At 51.0% G+C, this 22,833-nt stretch overlaps 1 protein-coding gene across 8 annotated transcripts in view; it reads left to right on the forward strand.

The window, feature by feature from the left end:
• Window positions 1-2,224: 2,224 nt before the first annotated feature.
• The window catches only part of TRAF3 (TNF receptor associated factor 3), a 129,689-nt gene continuing 109,080 nt past the window's right edge, over window positions 2,225-22,833 (forward strand). Inside the window, exons 1-3 of one of the 8 annotated variants that reach the window (XM_045060565.1) lie at window positions 2,225-2,395; window positions 6,117-6,243; window positions 7,072-7,198. The gene's annotated coding sequence lies outside the window, so the exon portion shown is untranslated. Of the gene's footprint in view, window positions 2,396-5,365; window positions 5,517-6,116; window positions 6,244-7,071; window positions 7,199-12,988; window positions 13,248-13,773; window positions 13,887-19,236; window positions 21,853-22,833 lie in introns of those variants that run through there. The other 7 variants (XM_045060563.1, XM_023256082.2, XM_019833655.3 and 4 more) reach the window with 7 other exon arrangements.

Genomic DNA, 22,833 nt, shown 5'->3' on the forward strand with positions numbered 1-22,833 from the left:
GCATCTGCTGCGGCTTTGGCTCCCTGGCCAGGCCCTTTGGTCCTCAGAGACAGGACGACCCTGCCTTCCTGCTGTAATCAGCACTGGCTTGTCATTTGCTCTTTAACATCTACATGGCTTTACTCCACGGTATCCACTTGGATTTGAAAGTAAACCTTAACTAATTTGAATAAAATAGCCATGTAAAGCTCAGCCAGAAATTTAATTGTATTTACTAAACAGCTAATAAATATTTACTACAAATCTCATTGCTCCGTAAAATTGGAGACAGTACCTTCTGCTTGCTTTCTTGGCTTCGAGGGAGGGCTGAGGAGAGAGCTGGGAAGGGGAAAAGGAGGGTCCAGCCTGTTTCCTTGTAATAGTGTAAACATGGCCCTTCATTTGGGTTTTTTGTAATGAGGCCTGATCACTCACTGATGCCTTTGATCTCAGCTTGATCATTTTATTCAGAAAGTGAGCTCTTACAAGGGTTCATTTCATTTTGCAATTCCAAGCCAGATCTCTTTGATTATGTGTGGGAAGCATACAAAATTTTCCGCTGAGATGATTTTTGAATTAGCTGAGAACTTAGCAGTTTCATAATTTTCGAATTGTAGATTTTCACCTCCCCTTTTGGTCTCATATGTCCATTGCTGGGTCTCTTTAAATCTGAAATTTGCCATAGGCTGAGTCCTCAAAGAAAGATATATACCCTTGACATTTAAAAAAAAATTAATAGAAAAGCACTAAATCCCTTCAAATACTACACTGGAATGGAGTTATAGCTCTTTCTTCATGCCCAGTGAGAATTTAATCATAGCAAAATCTTAATGTTTAATATTGAAATCTTTATCCAAGAGACCCAAAAAGTGTTTTTGCAAGGAGCAGCTTGGCATTTCCCAAACCTGCTGACATAGTTCCCTGACTCTAATTTGAGGCTGTGACAACTGGAAAGGTGACCCAGTGACCCCGACTTTTGTCTAAACCCAAAGTTTGGGGCCCCAGAGGTCAGAGCCCCAAGGACGAAACGCATGGGCTTGGGCAGGGGGCACTGCTCTGGGAATTCTTCAAGGGCGGGTTCCCATTGCCTCCAGGATTCTCAGGAGCCCCAGGGCCTCTGATTGGCCCAGAGATCTCATTTACGGGGCGGGGGACACCGGGTGTTTAGGGAATACTCTTGACTGAGGGCTCTGCAGACCAGTGTGAATAGCATACCAGAGGGTCAGAGGGTCAGAGGGTCAGAGGGCCAAGTCCAGACCCAGGAGAAAGTCCCTCTTTTTTCCCATCCATGTAGTTATCGAGGGTTTGCAGGCCTTTGGGACACCTAGATTTCTGTTGGTACCTGTATTAGAGAGCCTTGTCGTGTAACAACTCGGAAACCTAGTTACTTAAAATAGTCATCATTTATTGGCCTTTGATTCTGGGGGTTGGCAATTTCGGCCGGGCTCAGCTGGGTGGTTCTACTGGGCTCTCCTGGGCTCACTCGCGTGTCTCTGCTGGGGCTGGATGATTTCGGATGGCTGGGTGCACGTTTCTGGCAGATGAAGGCCGTTAACTGGAATGCCTCGGTTCTCTTCCCTGAGCCCCCTTTGGAGGTTGGCTTGAGCTCGTTTCCATGGTCACAGGGTTCCAAGTGCCACAAGAGAGCATAAGCTCCAATGAGCCAGTGCTTTTCAAACCTTGGCATGTATCCCTTTTGCTAATGTCCCATTGGCCAAAGCAGATCACATGGCCAAGCTCAGACTTAGGAGCAGGGAATAGACTCCTCTTGATGAAGGAGTGACAAAGTCCCATGCAAAAGGGCATGGGTGCAGATAGGGGGAATTTGTGGCGTTTTGCAGCCTACCACAGAGCCCCACGTGGACCTCCTTCACAGGGATTATGTACCCGTTTTCCAAATGCTGTGAGCGTGGGCTGCTAACAGCTCACAGCGGCCTTCTCCGGAGAAAGGCTCCAGCGGATGGGAGCCACACACCCCAGCTTATATTCTTTGTCTCTGCCTGGGGTGGGTGGCGCTCATAGCCCGTGGCTGACTGGTTCGAAGGCACAAAATGGCTGGCCCCCCTTTCTTCAAGGCAGGGGCAGCTGTGGTGTGATTTGTGGTTCTGAGCCCATTGGGCACCAGTGAGAGCTAGACTTCACTTGGGCCCCCACTCCCTTGCTCAGCTCTTTCCCCTTCCCTGTCCCCAAAGCTCCCTCCCTCCCCGACAGATTTTACTGGAAACCCACTCTCGAAGCCTCCAGCTGACTGACCGCCCTGAGGCTGCCATGTTGTAAGAAGCCCAAACCGGCCCACGTGGAGAGATGCTCAGCCCCATGCTGTTCAAACGTGAGCGCCGTCTGACTCACCTGGAGGAGAGACTAGACTGCCCATCTAGACTTTTCCCGGCTTCCTGACCCACAGAAGCCTCGAGAGGTAACAAATTTGTTGGGCAGTAACTGTGACTATACACGGATCTTAGACAGTGTCCATCTCCCTGTCATCGCGGGGGACACAAACCGGGAGGGGCTTCCCGTCCAGAATCGCTGGTCCTCGTTCTCACCCTGTGCACAGGTTACCTCCGTGCGTGCAAGCTCACGCATGTGCGTGTGTGTGTCTGCCCTGTTAGTCGCAACTCTCTTTCCATTCCTGGAGCCTCTCAAGATGCCTGGCCCACAGCGGTATCCATGAATGTTAGCGAAAGGTCCTATATACTGGGACCCTCATGTCTGTAGCCAGACAGATCTTCGTTGTTCTCGAGCAAGCCGTCCTGCCCCTCTAACCTCCCTTCCACTAGAGAATCCAGGAAAGAAACTTCCAGAACAGTGGGTGCCTTTGTGGTTGCCCAGGAGGAGGGTCGGTGGCCGCAGGTTAAAAGTCTTTCTTCTCCGTTGGAAACCTTGGAAGCCTGCCCATTTCCAAAGGAACCAAACTTTGCCTGGGCTTCCTCTCAGGCCACGGTCACCGTCTCCGGCCTTTTGATGCAAGCCCCCAGTCTTGGGAGTGTGGCTCTGTGAGGTGAGCTGGAGTTTTCGAGGACCAGAGAGCCGGGAGAAGTCAGGAAAGAGGTGGTTCCTGGAGGCAGAGGGCTGGGATTTAGATGTAGTTTAGAGGTGTTGGCATTGCCTCCCAGCCCACAAAGGCTGCCCACTTTTCAGGCTTTGCTTCACAGCCGGGTCTACAGGTCGAGTAGTGGGGAGAGCGAGGACTTTGTCCCCAGGAGACTGAGCATGGTGATGGGGACTGGCGGGTAAGAGTGGGGGGTGACGGAGGGATACTGGGTGGCAAGGAGTGGCTTGGGTGAAATCACGGCGTTTTGGAAAGGATCCAAACTTCGATGGGTAGAGCTAAAAGTTGCCTAATTACAAAAGGTGTCAGGAGCGTGTTTAGGCTGTCTTGTTTTTCTGGGCAATGGGAGAGATTCTACCGCATTATTAGCTTCCGGTCTTTTGATGCCCCAGTGGTAGCCAGACCCTGGTCCAGGGGCAAAAACCACCGAAAAACGATTTCAGCAAGTTCGTGGCTGCCCTCCTCGCGCCCGTCCCAGGAAGGCCTGCAGCTCCAGCAGAGGGAGGGCAGGAGGAAGGAGAAGTCGCGCCCGCCACCACCCCTTTGGGACTTAAAAGCAGAGCAGGCTCGGAGTGGATCCCATTCCTCGACTGTCCAGCGGACATTGTGAGTGTAGGAAGGAGGGACTGTTTCAAAGATACACAGGTGGATGTTATTTTTGACTGATTCTGGGGCAAAATCAACTTTATTTATCCTTACAAACGGAATCAAGGCTCTAGACAAGCTGGGCAACTTCTCCCTGATCCTCTTCTAAACATTTTTGTCTTTTTGGAATCAAGACACCTCCCTCCCCTCCAACAGAATGGAAGCGTGGAAGGATTGTCCCAGTCCCACCGCGTGGTCCCCCAGGCAGCTTCAGACAGGCCCCAGCCTATTCAAATTGTTTCCCCACAGAGGACAGAGTCCGCGGGAGGCCCAGGGCCAGGGGGTGGCCTGGAAGCCGCTCCGAAGAGCCTTGTTCCGGGGCCGACAGCTCAGTTTCTGCATTTGGAGTTGCAGAATGAAGTGCCCGTATGAAAAGCAAAATCCCCAAACCAAAGTTAGAGTGTCCGACTTCGGTTCCTTTACCATCTGTGGGGAAATTTTTTAGTTTGCCTCACACTCAAAAAGAAACAGCAAGGGAGGAAAGGCCATTTCCTGTGTCAGCCACCCCGGGGGCGTCCTGAGTGCTTGAGTGGCCACCCGGGCAGGGCCTCACCTCCACCGGGCCATCCTGGGCCACGTCCCGGGGATGGCAGGGATGGGGTACGAGAGCCCCGCCCAGCTGACTCTCCAGGCCCCCAGAAGAGGGGAAGGGTGCCACCTGGGAGGCACAGGAACGCACCCAAGACACCTGGGCCTGGGCCACAGGGTCCGTAGAGGCCCCGGTGGATGTCCACTCCAGTCCTCGGTCCCTTTAATCGTGTCCTCGAGGCTTGTCAGGCCAGTTCTGTGTCCCCTGGCTTTAGGAAGGACAATACAGCTGGTGTTTAGCAAACTCTAGTTAGGCTGATGAACCAGGGCTATTTACGTGGCCTGCTGATTACAGAGCAGTGATTAGGTACTTAGAGAAGCTCTGAGACTGTCATTTCAGGTGTCAGCCCTGTGAGATCCTCCTGTGGAATGAGCTTATTTGTGTCCATGTGAAAAAATAGTAGAGGGAAATTCAAACGTGGTAGTTATGAAAAATCATCTACATTGCAAATCACTCACGGAAATTCACATTGATTAGCTAGAGGTGTAATGAGAACATGAATTTGTGAATCTGCTGGTTTTTAATGCTCACTACCTGGGACAGCGAACAGGGGTGATCTGGCAATTACAGGGCCAATTAGATCCCTTTTGGCCTCCAGACTGGAAACTGCACACCCCAGCTGCCCTCCCCGAGAACCGTTTCACGGACTCGGCTCCACAAAAGCCCAGGCACACTGGATTCCTTCCTGCCAGCTCGCCCGACATTGGCCTTAGCTTACCCTGGAGGCCTTAAAATGCCCCAGGGTGTGGGAATCCTAGTTGTAGTTGACTTTATGAATCCTAGCTCCCAGGCTTCAGGTGCATAGCAAGACACAAGTCCCTTACACTGCCCCAAATGCGAGCTGGCCAGAAAGAACCAAGTCAGAGCTGGTGAGGGTGGTGAGCCCCTGGGAAGTGAAGTCTGTGGTGTTCTAGAGCAGATTCTTGATCGGCCTCGGGCAGGCAGACGCCAGACCTTGGGGTTTTTCTGTTTCCGTGCAGAAGTGGACACGGTGGCGAGGTCAAGGGGTGGGCCAAGACACCCAGCCTTCAACAGCTCCCCAGATGTGCCTCAAACCACATCTTAAATAAGGGAATCATGGTGTTATGGCAATAAGGATTCCAGATAGGTCCTTTGGACTCTCCTCCTGACACATGATGACATCATAAACCTTGTGGACATTCTGGAGCTGCCACTGGCTCTGAGCCCAGGCCCGGACCAGAGTCGTCTGTGGGGAGCCGTTCGTGGGTGAAGTGTGACAGGGTGAAACTGGAGGTACATGAAGCGGACAGGAAAGATGTGGCTTGGGGCGGATGGTTTGCTGGTTCATTCATTCATTCATTCATTCACTTAGCCAAATATTTTTTTAATTTTTTTGTAATGTTTATTCATTTTTGAGAGACAGAAAGAACAGAGTGTGAGCGGGGGGGGGGGGGGGCGGTGGGCAGAGAGAGAGGGAGACACAGAATCCAAAGCAGGTTCCAGGCTCTGAGCTGTCAGCACAGAGCCTGATGCGGGGCTCGAACCCAGGAACTGTGAGATCGTGACCTGAGCCGAAGCTGGACACTCAGCAGACTGAGCCACCCAGGCACCTCGCTTAGCCAAATATTCTAAAGGCTGCCTAGGAACTTCTGCGAGAGACAGAGAGAGAGAGAGAGAGAGAGAGAGAGAGATTGAGAGAGAAGGAGCTGACCCTGCAGACCAAAGCCTTCAGACAACGAGGTGACAGTGACATGAGGGCCCAGCGTTCTCCGCTCCGGACTGTTCAGGAAGAGCAGGAGGAATGCAAACTAAACCCCATCGTTATTTATTTCTTTGAATATAGCAAACCTTGTTAATTCAGACTCTACTAATCTTGGCTATTTCCTCCCAAAGTGGGCGGAACCTGCAGTTCCCACGGCGCCCAAGGAAGACGTGTCAGCCAAAGTGAGGAAAAGGGAGAAGTTACACTGGAGCTGTGTCTCCTTTAGCGGCTTTTCAGGCTTCTTCAGCAGGACCCACGGTGAGAAAGACATTTTACCTGAGGGCGCGCACACACACACACACACACACACACACACACACACACACTCTCGTGGGCATCCACGCAGGACTAAAACAAAAGTTTTACAAACAATACCAGCCCTTCCTAGGTATGAGGCCTCCTGCTATTTTCTATTGTATTTTATTTCATTAAAAAAAAAAAAGATGCTGGTCACACCCACTCAAGTGATTTGATGGTCTATTAATGGATTGCCAGCTGCGGTTTGAAAACCACCACCTCCCAGGTGCCGGGGCCTCGACACTTCCCACAGCTGCAGTGGGGGCCGGAGGACCGATTCCGCAGAAAATGCTTTCTGGTGAATGGATAATGAAGTTTGTCTGTCAATTTAGCACAGCATGGGCAAGGTACCCCTGAAAGTTAATAAGAAAACACTAGGTAACATCCCCCCAAAATACTGGGGCAAATGTGATTTTCACCCACCGCAGTTGATCGTGAACATCTGAAATTAAAACCACCCCTCCTAGCCCAGGAGAGCTGGGCCGGGCCTTTATCTCTAGAAATGACAGCAGCATTTGAACAACAACCCTGTGTCCTTCCTCTGGGCATCGTGGCCCCTCTCAGGGACATGTGAGCCACGTGGCCCCACGGGCACTGTCCTCCTTCGCAGCCCCCTCGGGGTAGGGCGGGCAGTCTTATTTCCGCTCTGCAAAAGGGGAAACCCAGGGCCGGGAGGCAAGGTGTCTTCCTAAGATTGTACAGTCAGTCATGAGTTGAGTTCTGCTTTTTCGATTCCTGGTCTAGCATTCTCCTGCTCTAGTGAATTCCTTGCGGGTTCACCTTTCCTAGGGAACTCATCCCACAACATTTTGGGGGCCCTTTGGCAAGACGAGCCGGGGGCCTGACCCGTGGCATCCTTCCCGCTTGGGTGTGAAGCCGTGTGTCGGGCCAAGGGCCCATTTGGAGGTGGACAATGGTAAGTCCTGGAAATGCATGTTTTATTTGGGATTTGCTCCAACTGGCTATGACCCGAAGGAAGCGAAAGAGTGAGGCATACAGAGAGCTGTAGGGAGAGTTTTCGGGGCAGAGAGAAGGGCGGAGGCAAAGGCTCTGAGGAGCTAGTTGGCCTGGGTCACAGAGGCTCCCTGGAGGCCAGTGTGGGTGGAGCAGGTGAGCGACAGGAACATTCAGACGGGGGGGGGGGGGGTGACAACCATGGCCCCTTGGTTCTTCCTGGGGACTAGACCACTGAGAGCAGCTGAGCGAAGGCTGCCGTGCAGGGACAGTGCTGTGGCCAGAGCTACGTGGCCTGCAGTCCACGTGCTGTGGGTTCTCACCCCATCTGACAGCAAGTTCGGGGCTGTTAGCATCTGCTAGGTTTACATTTTGTTTACATTTTTAAAATTTATTTGTTATCAGAGAGAGGGAGCGTGCACGCACTGGGGAGGGGAGAGAGAGAGGGTGAGAGGATTCCAAACAGGTTCAGTGCTGTCAGCGCAGAGCCTGACACGGGGCTCGATCTCACGAACTGTGAGGTCATGACTTGAGCCGAAATCAAGAGTCGGACGAGCCCGGCAGGCACCCCCAGCATCTGCGGATTTAGAACACCACCACCATGGCCATTAGATAAAGGGTGATGGTCATTCCCTTTGCTCAGTTTTGAAGGTAGGAGGTATGGTTTTCCAGTATTTGGTATTCTATCTTTGGAGGGGAGAGTCCCAGATGTGGGACTCGGGGTCACTGGGTCAAGAGGGAGTCACCTCCTTTTTTAACACCCAGGAGGTTTGTGTTTCTAGTTGCCGGCCCACACCACGCTTCATCGGCTGTGACCTCATTCATTATGTAACAAGACGGCGTCTGATTGTTGTTCAGATTTGCCTGGTTCTTGGCCTGTGTTTATTGGCTGAATGACAATGAAGTCAGCTCAGGTGTAGGGTTAGTTTGGGTAGAATATAAGCTGTCAATCAAACATTACAATGGCTCCCATCTTCAGGTAAAACCAAAGTTCTGTTGATGACCCTCAGGGCCCTGTGTCGCTAGCTCCCGGAGTCCTGACCTCCCACCCTTAGCTTCATCTTCTGCGACTCTCTCCTGCTCATTAGCTCCGCCCACACTGGCCTCCCGAACGCTTACTGACCTCAGGGCCTTCGCCCACGCCATTCCCTCTTCCTGAATGCTTTTCCCACGGATATCCACATGGTACCCTCCTCTTTTCCTTTAGGTCTACATGCAAGTGGTACCTTATCTGGCACCTTGCCCCCCACCTTCCTTGACCATTCACCCCAGGCCTCCCTTCTCCCCTCCTCTGTTCTAGCTTGCTGCTCAGCTCTCGTGATAGATTCGCTTGAGGTTTATTTTCTGTTTTCACCTGCTACAAGGTGAGCTCCAAAGGGCAAGCATTTAATTGGTTCTGTGCTGGAAGGGTGGCGGGTCTTGACTGAATGCACTAACGAACAAGGGGACAGTGGAATAAGTTGCTTTGATCTGGCATCATATGACATTTCAGGCTCGTCGCCACCAGCCTTGAGGGATGGGGAAGGGCACCACATTTGCCTTTATTCATAGTGAGATGTCACCTCGCAGTTGTGATGAATTAGAACGATTCTTGTACTTTTCAAACATTTTGTCTCATTAATCCGAGACTTCATTTGAACCTTATCACCTCCTCCCTCCTCGTTGCTAATGAGCAGGGAGGAGCATAGACTACTTGGATGGGGTCTGCTGGGGTAGGATGGGCTGGTGGTAGGACTCCGCCAGCCACTGGCCTGTTTGCTGAGTGGAGCGTGCGGGCTGCGGCTGGAGTTGAATTCCTGGTGGGGGTGGTGGGGGGGCTTAGGGGGAGGAAAGGCGCTGTTATGACCGACCTGCAGGTTGGGAAAGAAGGTCAGTGATCACACAGAGGAGGTGAACCTTCTGAATGGGATTTGAAGGCAGGCAGCCGGATTTTCACAGCGGGGTTCATGAGTCTGCTGTGTGGTAACTGATGCAAACCCTCTTCCCCGTCTCCCACAAGATCTGCAGTGAAAACCACCCGTTTCTTGGTGAGATTGAATCTGTTTTTCAGAAAGTGTTAAAGGTCGAAGTGGGTGTGGGGCTCCGGTCGAGGCACCTGTGGGAGGCCGGCCTCGCCCGGTGCTCATGCTGTCCTGAAGGACTGGGGTAAATAAAGTACCAGAGATTCCGCGAGTGGTGCGCACACGCGTGCAAACCCTCAGACGGGGTTTCCTAAAATGAGGACACCGTCGTCAACCTGAGTGGCCCACAGAAATGAGAGAAGATTAAAACTTGATGTGGCCGGTTCCCCAAATCTCCCCCCTTCCCTGTTCCTATTTCTTGCACAAGACCCCTGCTGGCTCTGTATACCCTAGCCATCCGGTGTCTCCCCATGTCCCATTTCCTTTGTCTTCACTTTCCACTGTCCCTGTCCAGGGAGGGGCACAGGCAGCCTGCCTCCCCGCTGGCGCCCCTCTGCTCTTCGCCAGGGTCCCCTGGACGGGACGGGGGAGTGGCGGCCTTGGCTCCCCAGCCCTGCTGCGACAGTGCACACTCACCACGGAGCTTTGCCGGGGTGCTCTTTGCCAGGCCGCCCGCCCCCAAAGCCGCGGGCCCCTTCAGCCCTTCGTTCCGTCTAAGAGAGTGTCTTCAGACTTAAGGTTACAAACCAACAGTGAGTTGAGAGAGTCACAACAGTATCGAAAAAGTAGAATGGGGGAGGGGGTGGGCGCCTGGACAGCTCAGCTGGTTAAGCATCGGACTCTCGGTTTTGGCTCAGGTCTTGATCTCACGGTTGGTGAGTTTGAGCCCCGGGCTGGGCTCTGCGATGACAGCACAGAGTCTGCTTGGGATTCTCTCTCCCCCGCTCTCTCTCTCTCTCAAAAAATAAACTTAAAAAAATGGAATGGAATAGAAAATATCAGCGTACGTCACATGTTTGAGGCTAGGTGTCGTCATATGTGCGTGTATATTCCTGCACATACATGATACACAACTGGGTTTGTGCTGTATAAAATTCAAAAAGTTTGGAAGCTACTTGTCTGGTCAGTTAGTAGAACTGCTTTTATTTTTTTATTTTGCTGTGTGTCACGGTCCCTCCTGAGGTGGTATTTAATATTTTAGTGGGAGAAGTTGCCAGCATATTGCAGCCCAAGTCAGACCCCCTCCCGGGGCCGGGGTGGGGGGCGGAGCTGATGGTCTTTGCGTGGGTGTCACTTGAGGGCCTGATCATCATATTCAGGGAAAGGCCTGTGAGACCCCATTCACGGGCCAAAAGCCCCCTAACACTATATGATGCATACTTTCCCCCTTCCTCTGGAAAACAAACAGGATTGGCTTCTGAGCCGTTGCTCTAATATCCGTGTGCACTTCTCCCAGAAACACAGCAAACAGAACATGTAATGCTACATAAATCCCTGTGAGAAATTTCTTTGTCCAGAAATGGTGTCAGCTTGTTGTTCCTCGTTGCCATAGGGAACAGAGAGGGCTGCCTTTGAAATGCAGAGGAGACCGGTGATTGGCTCTCCTCGCTGCCCATCACTGCTGCCCAGCAGCCTGAAACTGCAGAGGACAGAACACCCACCCCCAAAGCAGTTGCCCTGTTAGGGGCAAAATGATTTGTGCTGTCCCCCTCCAGTCTCTAAAGCAGGGCATCCAGAACTGCCAGAAGGTTGGAGAAGGGAAAGGACAGGCGGAAAAGGGAGAGAGGAGAGGAGCAGGTCTCACCAGAAGAGGGCTCCACCCTGGGGTGTACCCGAATCTATTCATTCTCAACGTTGCTGGATGCTGCTTTGGGAAGAGAGTAAAAGGAGTCCCAGAAAACCCCTCTGATGGATCTTTGAAACTTCCACCTTGTTGCCTATTTTAAAAGAACCAAAAATAGCCCAGCCTAGAGAATTTTTGGCAGTCTTATTTTGGCAAAGTCTTTAAAAGAGCCCTTGCAATATAGTGTGAGGCAGAAGGTGGGAACTAGCACCTGGAGGCCAGTGTCCCAGGACGGCGGTCTGGGCGGGCCTGGGGACCCGGGAGCCGGTGGGCCAATATGCAGAGGCCCTGGAGTCTGGGGTTCCGGGAAGCAGCCAGGACCTGATCCTTTCAGGTGAGAGTCCCTACAAGTTGCAACAGGCCGGAAAGGGCACGCAAGGCTCTGGAGGGGAACCCACCGTGAGGGAAAGGGGAGCCCATCTGGTGACCTGGCTTCAGCACAGAGCCCAGAGGTCTGTGCACAAGGGCTGGCTGCCACTAGCCGGTCACCCTGACATGGTTGCTTGGGAGAACAGCAGCCATCTCGGGTTCTCTGGTCTGAATTCAGAAAGCTGTGACCTTCTGTGGCCCAAGTGGGGGCGCCACTGGAGCCCGAGTCTGGGTAGCAGGGCTCCACTGCTGTGGCTGGAGGACAGAAACCTGTTGGGCTGCTGGAGCCAGAACCACGGCTCACTGTCCAGGGTTCCGGAACGTTCCACAGGGGAAGCTGCAGGAGGAGATGCTGGACTTCCTGCCTCTACTCACATGAGTCATTGGAGAAATACAAGAAGGAAGACTGGCTTAAGCTGGTCACACTGGTCTCAGCTCTGGTCCGGGGACCTTCATAAGCCTCCTTGAGAAGCGAAAAATGAAAAGCCCCTTTCTGTTGCCTCCTAAACACGGGCAGAGTTGGCCTAGGGCCTCCCAGAGACAGGCCCAGCCAGGATGGGTGCAACCTCAGAGGCCTTTGGGGTAATCATCGATGACTTCGGGGGTGGCGGGGCCAAGGCCCCGGGATAAGTGGGTGGCCCCGGGTCTGGAGGCTGCATAGACGCCAGAGGCCGGAGGTCCAGGGAGGAGCGGGGTGCGCGGTGGACTCTTCTGCCCCGGGCCCGCAGGCCACGAGAACTCTGGGCACTCGCGGCAAACTGGCCACCCTGTTCACAGTTGACTGAGAGGCAGCTTCCTGGGTGTGGGAGGAGCCCAGGGAGGAAGGAAAGGAAACTCCAACCAAACAAATGCGTAGACATCCCGCTCTCAAGGGAAAAAAGCAGGGGCCCAGATGGCTTGAGTCACCTTCAGCCCCACCCACCTGCGCGTGTGTCTAGAGGAGTGTGTGTGTGTGTGTGCGTGTGCGTGTGCATGGCTGTGCGGGAGCATGAGTGTCGGCTAGTATGGGAAGGAGTGTGTGGCGCGAGGGCACGGGAGGGTGCCAGTGCCCAGGTGAGTGTGCGCGTGGCCGTGAACGTGTGTGCGGCGAGCATGTGTGAATGAGTGGGGCCGCGCTTAGGAATGCAGGTCCGTGAGCCCGTGTGGGCAAGTGTGCGGGTGAGTGTGAGACCGAGTGTGCCCCAGCGGCGGTGCAGTGGCCGCGAGCGTGGCTGCGCGGGTGAACCGGGTGACGCCATCGCTCCTGGCAGCGACACAACCTGCACCTCTGGGGCCCACACGCGGCTGCGTGGCTTCTTGACCCGGAAAGGGGAGGGGGAGACGGCGGGGGCGCGCGCGGCTGCCGGGGGGCGGGGGCCGCGCGGAGCGAGGGGGCGGGCGGCTCGGCGGCGGCCGCGGGGGGCATCGGGGGCCGCCCCGGCTCGCGCCGCGGCGCCGTTGCTAAGGCCGGCGGGCGGGCGCGGGGCGGGCGGGCCTTAGCAACGGGTCGCGGGCGCGCGCGCGGGGGGGGGAGCGGGGCCGCGCGGGCCGCGGGCGCGTGGGGCCGGCGGCGCTCGCGGGCTCCTGCGCTCCCACGCGCGCGCGGGCGGCGGGGGCGGGGCGGGCGCGCGCCGGGGCGCGCTCCGGCGGCCGGCGGGGATTTCCAGCGCGCGAGAGGAAGTGCTGCGAGAGGGTGCGTGAGGGCGCGAGGGAGCGCGGCGCGGCGCGGCCGCCGCGTGCGCGAGCCGGGGTTGCAGCCCAGCAGGGACTTTCCAGCCGGCGGCGGCGGCGGCGGCGGCGGCGGCCGCCGGCCCTTCCCCGCCCCCCGACATGGGGCTGCCCGGGGAGCAGGACGCTGCGGACCGCGGCGGAGGACGAGCCCGGCGCCCCTGAGCCGGCCGAGCGGGGCGGACCGCGGGGTAAGGGGTGGCGACGGCGGCGGGTGGCTGGCGGCAGGCAGGCGGGCGGGCGGGAGGCTCCATCCCCGGCGGCCCCTTCCCGCGTCCTCGGCGGGCGGCGGCGGCGGCGGCGGCGGGCCCGGGGCCGGAGCGGGGCCGGGGCGAAGCAGGCCCGGCGCCCGGCGGCGAGTGCCCGGTGCGGCGCCGCCTCGCCCCCGCCCCCGCCCGGGCCCGCCCGCCCCCCGAGCGCCTCAACTTCGGAAAACTTTGTCCTCGAGGCCGGGCCCGGGGCCCGCGGGCCGGGGTGCCCGCAGCTTTTCAGGAAACGGGGTGCCGAGGCCTCCCGGGGACGCGAGCCCCGCGGGGTGGGGACAGCCGGCATCCCCCGCGAGGCCGTGTGTTCTGGCGGCGGGGGCGGGGGGGGGCGCGCCGGCTGGGGGGTCTGCATCCACCGAGGGGTCCCCCCGCCCCCCGGGCTGCCGGCCGGGGGTTGGGGGGGCTTCTGAAGCCCTTATTTAAAAGTTTATACTGAGTCATTCCTCTGCAGATGAACCTCTGACTGATTCATAATCGGGGAGCTGCAGTGGCCTCGAAGGCAGGCGGTACTGGGATCCAGTTCGGGGCAAAATGCACACATTCCACCTTTGATTCATAGTAAAGGTCAGACCGGGCTCCCAGAGGTGCAAAAAATGAAAAGGATGCCTGCCACGGTATTTAAAATTTCATCTCGAGGCGCCAGGCTATCGCTCACGTACGCTTTGCCACGTTTTCACGCCGTCACCCCATTTGGGGACATCTATTTAATATCGAGACCTGTAGAGAGAATTCTGTGTGGAATGTTCTTTACCCTTAATTTGCAAACCTGTAAACAAAAGGGAAATGGATGAACTGTCGTGGACGTGCTTTGAAATTTAACAACCCTTCAGCTAATGCTCCGTTGAAGAAAACAGTTTTATTTCACGTTTTTCCTATGAAGCTCTGAATCAGATTTCAGAAGGAGATGGGGGTGTGTGAGTGAGTGTGAGCGTGTGTGTGTGTGTGTGTGTGTGTGTGTGTGTTCATTTATTTTTGTGGAGTCATAAAGGCTGTGTTGAGCGTTACCTTACCGCTTCTTAATTTACATTCACAGCATACAACAGAGGAGGAGCCATAATTTTTTTTTTTTTTTCCCCTGGCATTTGTCGTGAACGCACACTGGTGAAGCGTTTGGAAACGTTTTCTGTAACCTTCTCTATGGCTCTAAAATTCTTATTGAAAGAAATGACCGGGCGGACCGTCGGTCGGTGCTAAAATCTGCGCGTGTCTTTCACATCTTTGAAAATGGCCTGTTAAAAAGACTGCATCATGTGTAGGATGTCTGGCAAAATAGTGCATAGCCAGTCGTGTTTCAAGCGCCAGGGGATATTTGCTTTTTTTTTTACTCTGTTGTGACTATATTATTTAGAATCAGTCTATAGACGAAGAATTCTTTGGCCAAGCAAGATAAGCCTTGTTAGTAGGAAAATCAGAAAATAGCAGACAAGATTGGAAATCCCTGTGAGTAGGGGCTCATGACGAACCCTGACAGACCTGGGACTCTAGCATCACTGGTTCAAATCGGCCCTTATCACGCATGAGGTTTTAGACGTTAAGGTGTCTCACCCAGACGCCATCTGTTCCAGCTGTCACAATGCAGAAGCCAGGAAAGCAGAGAGAACTGGCAGGGAGAATTCCAGCTTTTTTTTTTTTTTTTTTTTTTTTTAAGACATTCATGTGAATTTTTCTGTGAGGGGAAAGACGACCAGTTATTTTGCTTGGATTCTGTCCATGCATTTTGGATTTAATAAGATGGCCTCACTCAGTGAGAAGGGTGTAAAGACATTCCTCTGGAAACAGGCAATAGCACGGTCAGTCGCTTCTGTTAATACCGTCAAAATATTCTTACTCTTGTTCGTGCCTTGAAGAAAGTCCTTCGTTCCACTGAAACATCTGGGCTGCTGCTTGCTGTTTTCCCCTGTGTTTGGGATTTTGATTCTGTAAACACCCTGGCTAAAATCCCTTTATTTTTTCACTGTGCAAACCTGAGAGAGGCCTTTCTGGGGTACTGTCAGGATAGCTGTGCTAATGAACGGAGGAGGAGAATGATTTATCGCTCTCTTAAAGTCCTTGTCTATGATGTTAAAGCTGCACTTTCAGAAAGATAAAACAGTCACGGTGGTGTTGCAAGTCTAAGCTGGCTCAAGCAAACAAAGGAAATTGCGTTAAATTTGCCCATCTCTATTTTCTCATCTCCATATAGCAGGACTCTCCAAACAGCAAGTGATCTTAACTATCAAGTATTATGCAATAGCTGAGTTTCCTTGCACTGGTCAATTTAAGAACTCTTAACTTGGTAGAGGAGACGTCTTGTGACCAAGGCCTCCTGTGTTGATTCCATAGAATCTGGACCCCTCGTGTGCTTCTTCACGAGTGTTCATAGAGGAAGAAACACTATTTGGGGGGAATGGAGGGAGAATCATCATGTTGACTTCACCTGCAGAGACAAACTGGGAAGAGAGCTACAGAGTGGGAAGGAAGGAAGTGAAGTGAGGCCAGTGGACCTGGAAGGTGACCAGAGAGAGGCAGTTGAGGCCTAACGGTGGAGGTGATGCTTAGGCTTATTCTGAGTGGGAGGAGTGCAACCACAGGGAGAGGCCAGATGCCCCGGGGCAGGAGGGCAGTAGAGAGGTGAATGGGGGTGGGTGCCACTTGCATCACAGCAGGAGGCTTTGGGTTCAAAGGAGCTAAAAGAAATAGAAGAAAGTGTAGTCTTAAAGGAAAAATGTCAGGGGCGCCTGGGTGGCTCAGTCGGTTAAGTGTCCGACTTCAGCTCAGGTCATGATCTCGCGGTTCACGAGTTTAAGCCCGGTGTCGAGCTCTGTGCTGACCGCTCAGAGCCTGGAGCCTGCCTGGGATTCTGTGTCTCCCTCTCTCTTGGCCCCATCCACTGCTTATACTCTGTCTCTCTCTGTCTCAAATAAGCATTAAAAAAAAAAAAAAAAAGGAAAAATGTCAGAAAACTACGTGTGCTTGTGTGATACCCATCATTCATTATTAACTAAAAAATACAAAACGTCTTTCTCATTTGAAGGAGCTTTTTTTTAATTGTTTTTTTGCACAACAGTATTGTAAATGATTGGGGGGGGAGCTAACCAACCTAGGAAGGAGGAGGTGAGGTGTTTTTTGTTTTTTTTTTTTTTTTTTATCATTAAGCAGTAAAAATTTTTTTGGATGGGATTTTTTTTTTTCCTCCCTGTGCAGACACCTTGGGCTGAGGCTGGCGGGTAGTGAGATATTGAAAATGTAGGTGACTGTTGGTTTCTCACAACTCTAAAAATGAGGTGGGAATCTCTTGCTGAATTCTGTATTCCTTGAGATAAGTGGATCATTAACTGGGAGTTGGGAATCTTTTTCTCATCTAACCTAATGTTCAGTTAATGTGCCTTGAGCTCCCGTAATGTTCTTGTTACAGAGCTAGGATGAGTGAGATTCGGCACCCACCTTGAAGAGCCTGGGCTGCAGAAGTCCGCCCCTGTGCACAGGGAAGGGAGATGCCAGAAACCAAGGGTATGGGACCACCACAGCACCTGGACTGAAGCTTGTGGCGGGAAGGGCGTGGAAAGGTGGAATTTTACCACCCTGCCCTCAGGGAGCAGGCGCTCGGCTGGAGAGCGAAGACCCACCTAAGTAGTCCTAAAACCAAGTAGTCATAAAATGAGTTAGCGAATTGTGTGGAAGACTGAGAGTATGGTGGAAATCCGGGAAAGGGGAAGCTCTTGGCTGGCTGTGGGTAGGTGGGGGGGGGGGGGGGTAGTCCGGGAAGGCTTCTGGGAGGTGGGTGTTGAGTCCCAGCATGAGCGAGGTCTCTGGGCCTCTTGCAGGGCCCTGAGGATGGCAGGAAGGGGATTTCTCCATACCCCGCTGTGTTTCGGTAAGAGGAGATCTGACAATTTGCCGTCCTCCAGTAGATACAGTGCTGGCGGTGCCGCTGGTCTGCGGGGTTCCAATTGTAGTGTTTCCAGTGTTGTCCTCCCACTCTTACCAGGCCCTTTGTGACCCCGGGGAACCGGCGTTCTACACTGCGAAGGGCCTGGTCTGCACTGGGGAACGGAGCGGTGAGTGGCAGCACGTTGCTGTCTCTACTGTTTCTCCCTGTAGGTAGAAAGGCTCAAGAAGTGGTGGTGAGGGGAGGGGTGGAAATGTTAAAAAGCACCTCCCTCAGGACCCCCTCCCCCAACCTACTGCTCTGTCATCTGTGCTGAAATGACCTAAATCTTTTTAATTCTCAAGAAATAAAAAATTGGGTCCTATAATTTCATTTCATGATTTGCATTTTTCTAGGGCTTGCTCCATGCAGGTTTTAACTCTATGTGTGTATATATATATTTTTTTCTAATGTTTTTAATTTATTTTTTAATTTATTAAATTTATTATAAATTTAATTAATGTATTAATTATTTTTGGTGGGGGAGGGGCAGAGAGAGGGACAGAGGATCTGAAGCGGACTCTGTGCTGACAGCAGCGAGCCCCCAATGTGGGGCTTGAACTCATGAACCATGAGATCATGACCTGAACCAAAGTTGGACACTCAACTGACTGAGCCACCCAGGTGCCCTTATACATGTGTATTTTTTAAAGGTTTTTTTTTTTTTTATGCTTATTTATTTTGAGGGAGAGAGAGAAAGCCAGTGGGAAGGGGCAGAGGGGGTGGGGGAGAGAACCCCAGCAGGCTCCGTGCTGTCAATGCAGAGCCCAGTGCGGGGTTTGATCTCATATGCTGTGAGATCACGACCCGAGCTGAAATCGGGAGTCCGATGCTCAACTGACTGAGCCACCCAGGCACCCCGTATATATTTTTTAATGCAGGTTATTGGGTAACTTTTTATGAGGCCATTCTACCAAGAAAGATATCAGGCATGCTGTTCTGATATTCTGATTTTCTTTCCAATTTAAACACTGATTCTGTGGCAAAACCCAAAAGCACGTTTAATGGAAACTTGGTTTCTTTGAGTGGAGAGAAAAGATAAATCAATTAACCAAGTGGGATAATAAAGTTTTCAGGACACTAGTAGTACCAGCGTGGTAAAACCTGAGTCTCCAGGAGTCATGAGAATTGTAGTGAAGGTTTCCAGAGACCAGCTTTGTACTCTGGAAGGTTAATGCCCAGTAGGAGGCCTGCATACACTGTAGGTAATGAGGTTCCCATTAGACCTCTCCTGTCAGTGTTCATGTCCAGAACTGCAAGTTTGGGAGAGAGGAGAGCCACCCCAGAGGCCCACACAATTCCACGTGGTTTCGCTGATAGACTTGCAGCCCGGTGTGCCTTGTAGCTGCCTCCCTTGGCTGTGCCCCTGCGCCCACCCCCGTCTTCTCCCCGTTTTACGGCATTAAGAGGCTTGTATGATGGGAGACTTCCTTTGACACGGTACCTTTCTTGGGTGCTTTTAATGACTTAGAAAGGAAGAACAGGGCAACTAGTTCTTGTCCTTCCCTGCCCAGTAATGCCCCGAAGTCACAACTTTATTCTAGAAATTAAATTCTATCCTTTTTGGATTAATATAGCCTGATGTTTGAGATGTTATTATAGGGTAAATTAAGTGTTCTGGTTTCAGATGGCTTTTCTGTGTGGGAAAGGGCATGGCATGGCTTTAGTGCAGTATGTTGCAAGTCTCTAAGGCCCAGTAAGTTTTATTTAAAAATTCTAAAAAAGATTTATTATTTATTTTTGCTTTTTTTTATTTTTTAAAGTTTATTTTACTTATTTTGAGAGAGAGAGAGAGCAAGAGACAGACAGACAGACAGCATGGACAGGGGAGGAGCAGAGAGAGAGAGAGAGAGAGAATCCCAAGCAGGCTCCACACCCAGCGCAGAGCCTGATGTGGTGCTCGAACCCATGATCCTGAGCCAAAACCAAGAGTTGGACGCTTAACTGACTGAGCCACCCAGGCGCCCCTATTTTTTATTTCTTAAGTAATTTCTACACCTAACATGGGGCTTGAACTCACAATCCTGAGATCTAGAGTCACATGCTTTACAACTGAGCCAGCAAGGTGCCCCTTTATCTTAAGTTTTAATACAAATTTCACATTGTACTCAGTAATATGTCTGATTTTTTTTTTGAAATATAAACACACTTTGTCTCCCGAATTTTTGAGTACAGTTAATTCTCCAAAAGATGCATTTTGTTTGTCCTTGGCTTCCCTAGGACCCCTGAGGGCTCCCTTGGCATTCTACCATGTGTCCCTGGAGCTGTCCATTCCCCAGCTTGAGGAGGGTGCAGATGATGGAAGGCACCAGCTTTAAATATCTGAATGCCAGTCCAGCTCTCTCTACTTGGTCAGGCTATTGGTTCTGTCTGAATTGCTTTCCCCATCTGCAAAATGAGGCAGAAAGCACCATGCACATCACGTGCTTGTTAGGAGTGAAATGGACAATAAAGCATTCTACGATGTTAACATAGAGAATCAAGATGTAGTAGAGTAAGAATGTTCAAGTCTTAGAATGTAGACATAATATGCCCTTGCCTGTGGTAGGGACCACGGAGACTTTCTAGTTGAATTCCCTCTTTTTTTATATGAGAGGCTCAGAATGTTTGGCTGAATAACCGTCCCAAGTTGGATAATGGCAAAGCATGGAGTATTCATCCAGAGTACAGATTTTTTCCTTATATGTTGTACTTTTCAAGATTTTCCCCCAGGGAAGCTGCTTGGTCTCTATTCTGACTTGGGATAATTGAGACTTATTTGATCAGCACACATTTTTGAGAGCCTACTCAGGAGCTGTGCTAGCTGTCAAAGCTGAGTAGTCAAGTAAACTGCTGTCTGATCACCATCCTCGAGGAGCTTATGGAAGATGGTGAGCCGGAAGAGCCACTGGGTAGGCCCTGTGCGGGTAGAACGGAGGTGCTGAGAGAGTGGCGGGGGGGGGATGCCGTGTCACTTGGACTGCGGGGTTAGGAGGTGTTTCCCAGGGAGGGCGACCATCAGCAAGCTCGCAGAAGAGAAAGGGAGGCAGTGGCTGGCAGAGTTGCGTGTCAGAGTCTGAAGGCGCTCCCTGTGGCTGTGTCGGGGAGAGTGATCGGGAACAGGGCACTGGCTGCCTTTGGGTGCCGCCTCTGTGCCAGCCTAACTTGGAGTAAGAGTTATTCCCATTTTACAGATGAGAACAGTGAAGAGCGATAGGCCTGTTGGACTCCAGAGTTCCTGTTTTCATTACTGTGCCGCGTGGTCAGTTTAAGCTGAGTTACAGTCCTGTTTTGGATTTTGTTCACATTCTAGACTTTTTAGTTTTGCTTTCAGATTCTAACGTTTTAGTTTTGCTGGTAAATAGTACTTTTTAAATAAATTATGTATTTTTCCAGCATATGTTTTTCCTGTAGCCTTTCCTTCTAACATCTGTTTTGCCTTCATTGACTCATTTTTCTAGCTGGTATTCCCTCCATTTCTTCTTTCTGTTTTGAGTTATTTTCTTATAGCAGCAACATTACATTCAGTATCCTTTAACAAATTCAGTTAAGATGTTCTTTACCCCTGTGGTTCAGATGTTGCTTACATCTTGCTGAGTAGCAGTCCCAAACCTGATTTACTAATGTGTTTTCTTTCCCCTTTCCCTCTCTTAATTTACATTTAAACGGGTAGTCAAGTAATAATGATAGTGTTTAGTCATTATGTTTTTAGAAGGTTTTACAAGCATTAGCTTGTTAGTGGTGAACAAGTCCCCGGTGCCTGGTCACTCTATAGAGAGCATAACGCTTGCAGTCCGGCACAGTCAGATTTCTACCCATTCATCTGGAATTTAATTATGACTACGGATTACTTATGGGAATATAAGTTAGAGGCAAAGAAGCCTTCTCCACAATTAGCGAGGAAATGATGTTGTTGACTCTTTTGGAGAAGATTTTAAGTGGCTCTTCTGCTACAGCCACTGTAAAGTTTTGAACACAGAACTGGGAAGGGTCAGTGATGGCTGGGTTGAGAGGGGGAGGCTTGTTTCATGGACATCTATCTGTACCTGCTCCAGGAAGGGTCGTGAATACTGGCACACGTCTAGGTCCCAAGGCCACAAGGTCAGGTTCCTGGAGTGATACAGGGTAGATTCCTTAGTTCTTAACATGAGTTAGACTTCTTGGGTGCATGCCATGGTATTGGATAGCAAGGGCCTCATGTTCCTGGAGCCTATTGTGCCTTCTTCAGGTTGAGGAATGTTCTGGTACATCTTGGATGTGTCTCTAGTGTTGAGATGACAAACTTCTCAAGGACAGGGTCACTTCATCATATTTTCGGTGTGGCCTAAGATGCGCTCAGTAACAATGAGACATTTATGTATGGGAGGAGTATGGGTCTGAAATCAGGCCTGATTTGAATTCTGGTCCTTCGTTTAGCTTGCTTATCCTTTGTGAACCTTAATTTTTCTCAGCCATGGAAAGGTAATTGTGAGGAATAGAAGTGAGAATGTGAGTGAATGTGAGAACCCAGCATATCATAAGTGCTAATTCCTTTCCCTCTTTCCTTTCCTGAGTGATTTCCTAAAGGGAAAACCTGCCTTGTTAGCAAGGGGAATGACAGGCTGTCTTGGGAGTGTGGCTTGGCCCTGGGAGACTACCCTGCAGGTAAGTGTAGAAGCAGTGTGTTACTGGACCATAAAGAAATTACTCATAATAAGGAGTAAAATGATTTGTAGAAAAGGACTTTTTTGCCTGTTGATGATTTGTGATAAATTAAAATTTATGTTTTAATTTCAGTAGATTATTTTTTCTGTTATTTAGCAGAATAATTTTCTTCAGTTCCTTCTCATCTCTGTTCAAATGTCACTTCTTTCAGGAGGTCTTCCCTGAACACTCTAATTAAAATAGGCCACACTCGCCCTCTAGTCTCTTACCTTGCTTTTTAAATTTGTAACAGAAAAGTTTTGTTCATCATCTTAACCCGTGTACGAGGAGAGTGCCTGGAGTGTGGTAGGTACTCAGGTGTTTGTATGGATGAATCAGTATACTGTAGCCTAACCACATATTCTTTTATTGAGGCAAAATTCACATTAACATACAATTAACCGTTTTAGAATGTACATTTCAGTGGTATTTAGCATATTCACAATGCTGTGCAACCACCAGCTCTCTCTAATTTCAAACCTTTTTCATCATCCCATAGAAAAACCTTATGCATTAAGTGATCATTCCTTATTCTGTCTTCCTCGCAACCCCTGGTAACCTCTCATCTGCTTCCTGTCTCTATGGATTTGCCTGTTCTAGCCATTTCATATAAAAGGAGTCATACAACAGGTGACCTTTAATGTCTAGCTTCTTTCACTTGGTTTTTGAGGTATATCTAAATTATAGCATGTATAAGTGTTTTGTTCCTTTTTATGGCTGAATAATATTCCATCCTGTGTATATATCACAAGTTATTCATCCATTCATCCACCGATGGACATTTGGATTGTTTTCCTCTTTTGGCTGTGATGAATAATTTGTGTAAGTTTCTGTGTAGACATGTGTTTTCATTTCTCTTGGGTGAAATACCTAGGAATGGAATTGCTAGGTCATATGGTAATAATTCTGTGTTTAACTTATTCCCACCACAGACGTCCTAGG

The sequence above is a fragment of the Felis catus genome, chromosome B3 (assembly GCF_018350175.1).
Source record: "Felis catus isolate Fca126 chromosome B3, F.catus_Fca126_mat1.0, whole genome shotgun sequence".
In the NCBI taxonomy this organism is placed as follows: Eukaryota; Metazoa; Chordata; class Mammalia; order Carnivora; family Felidae; genus Felis; species Felis catus.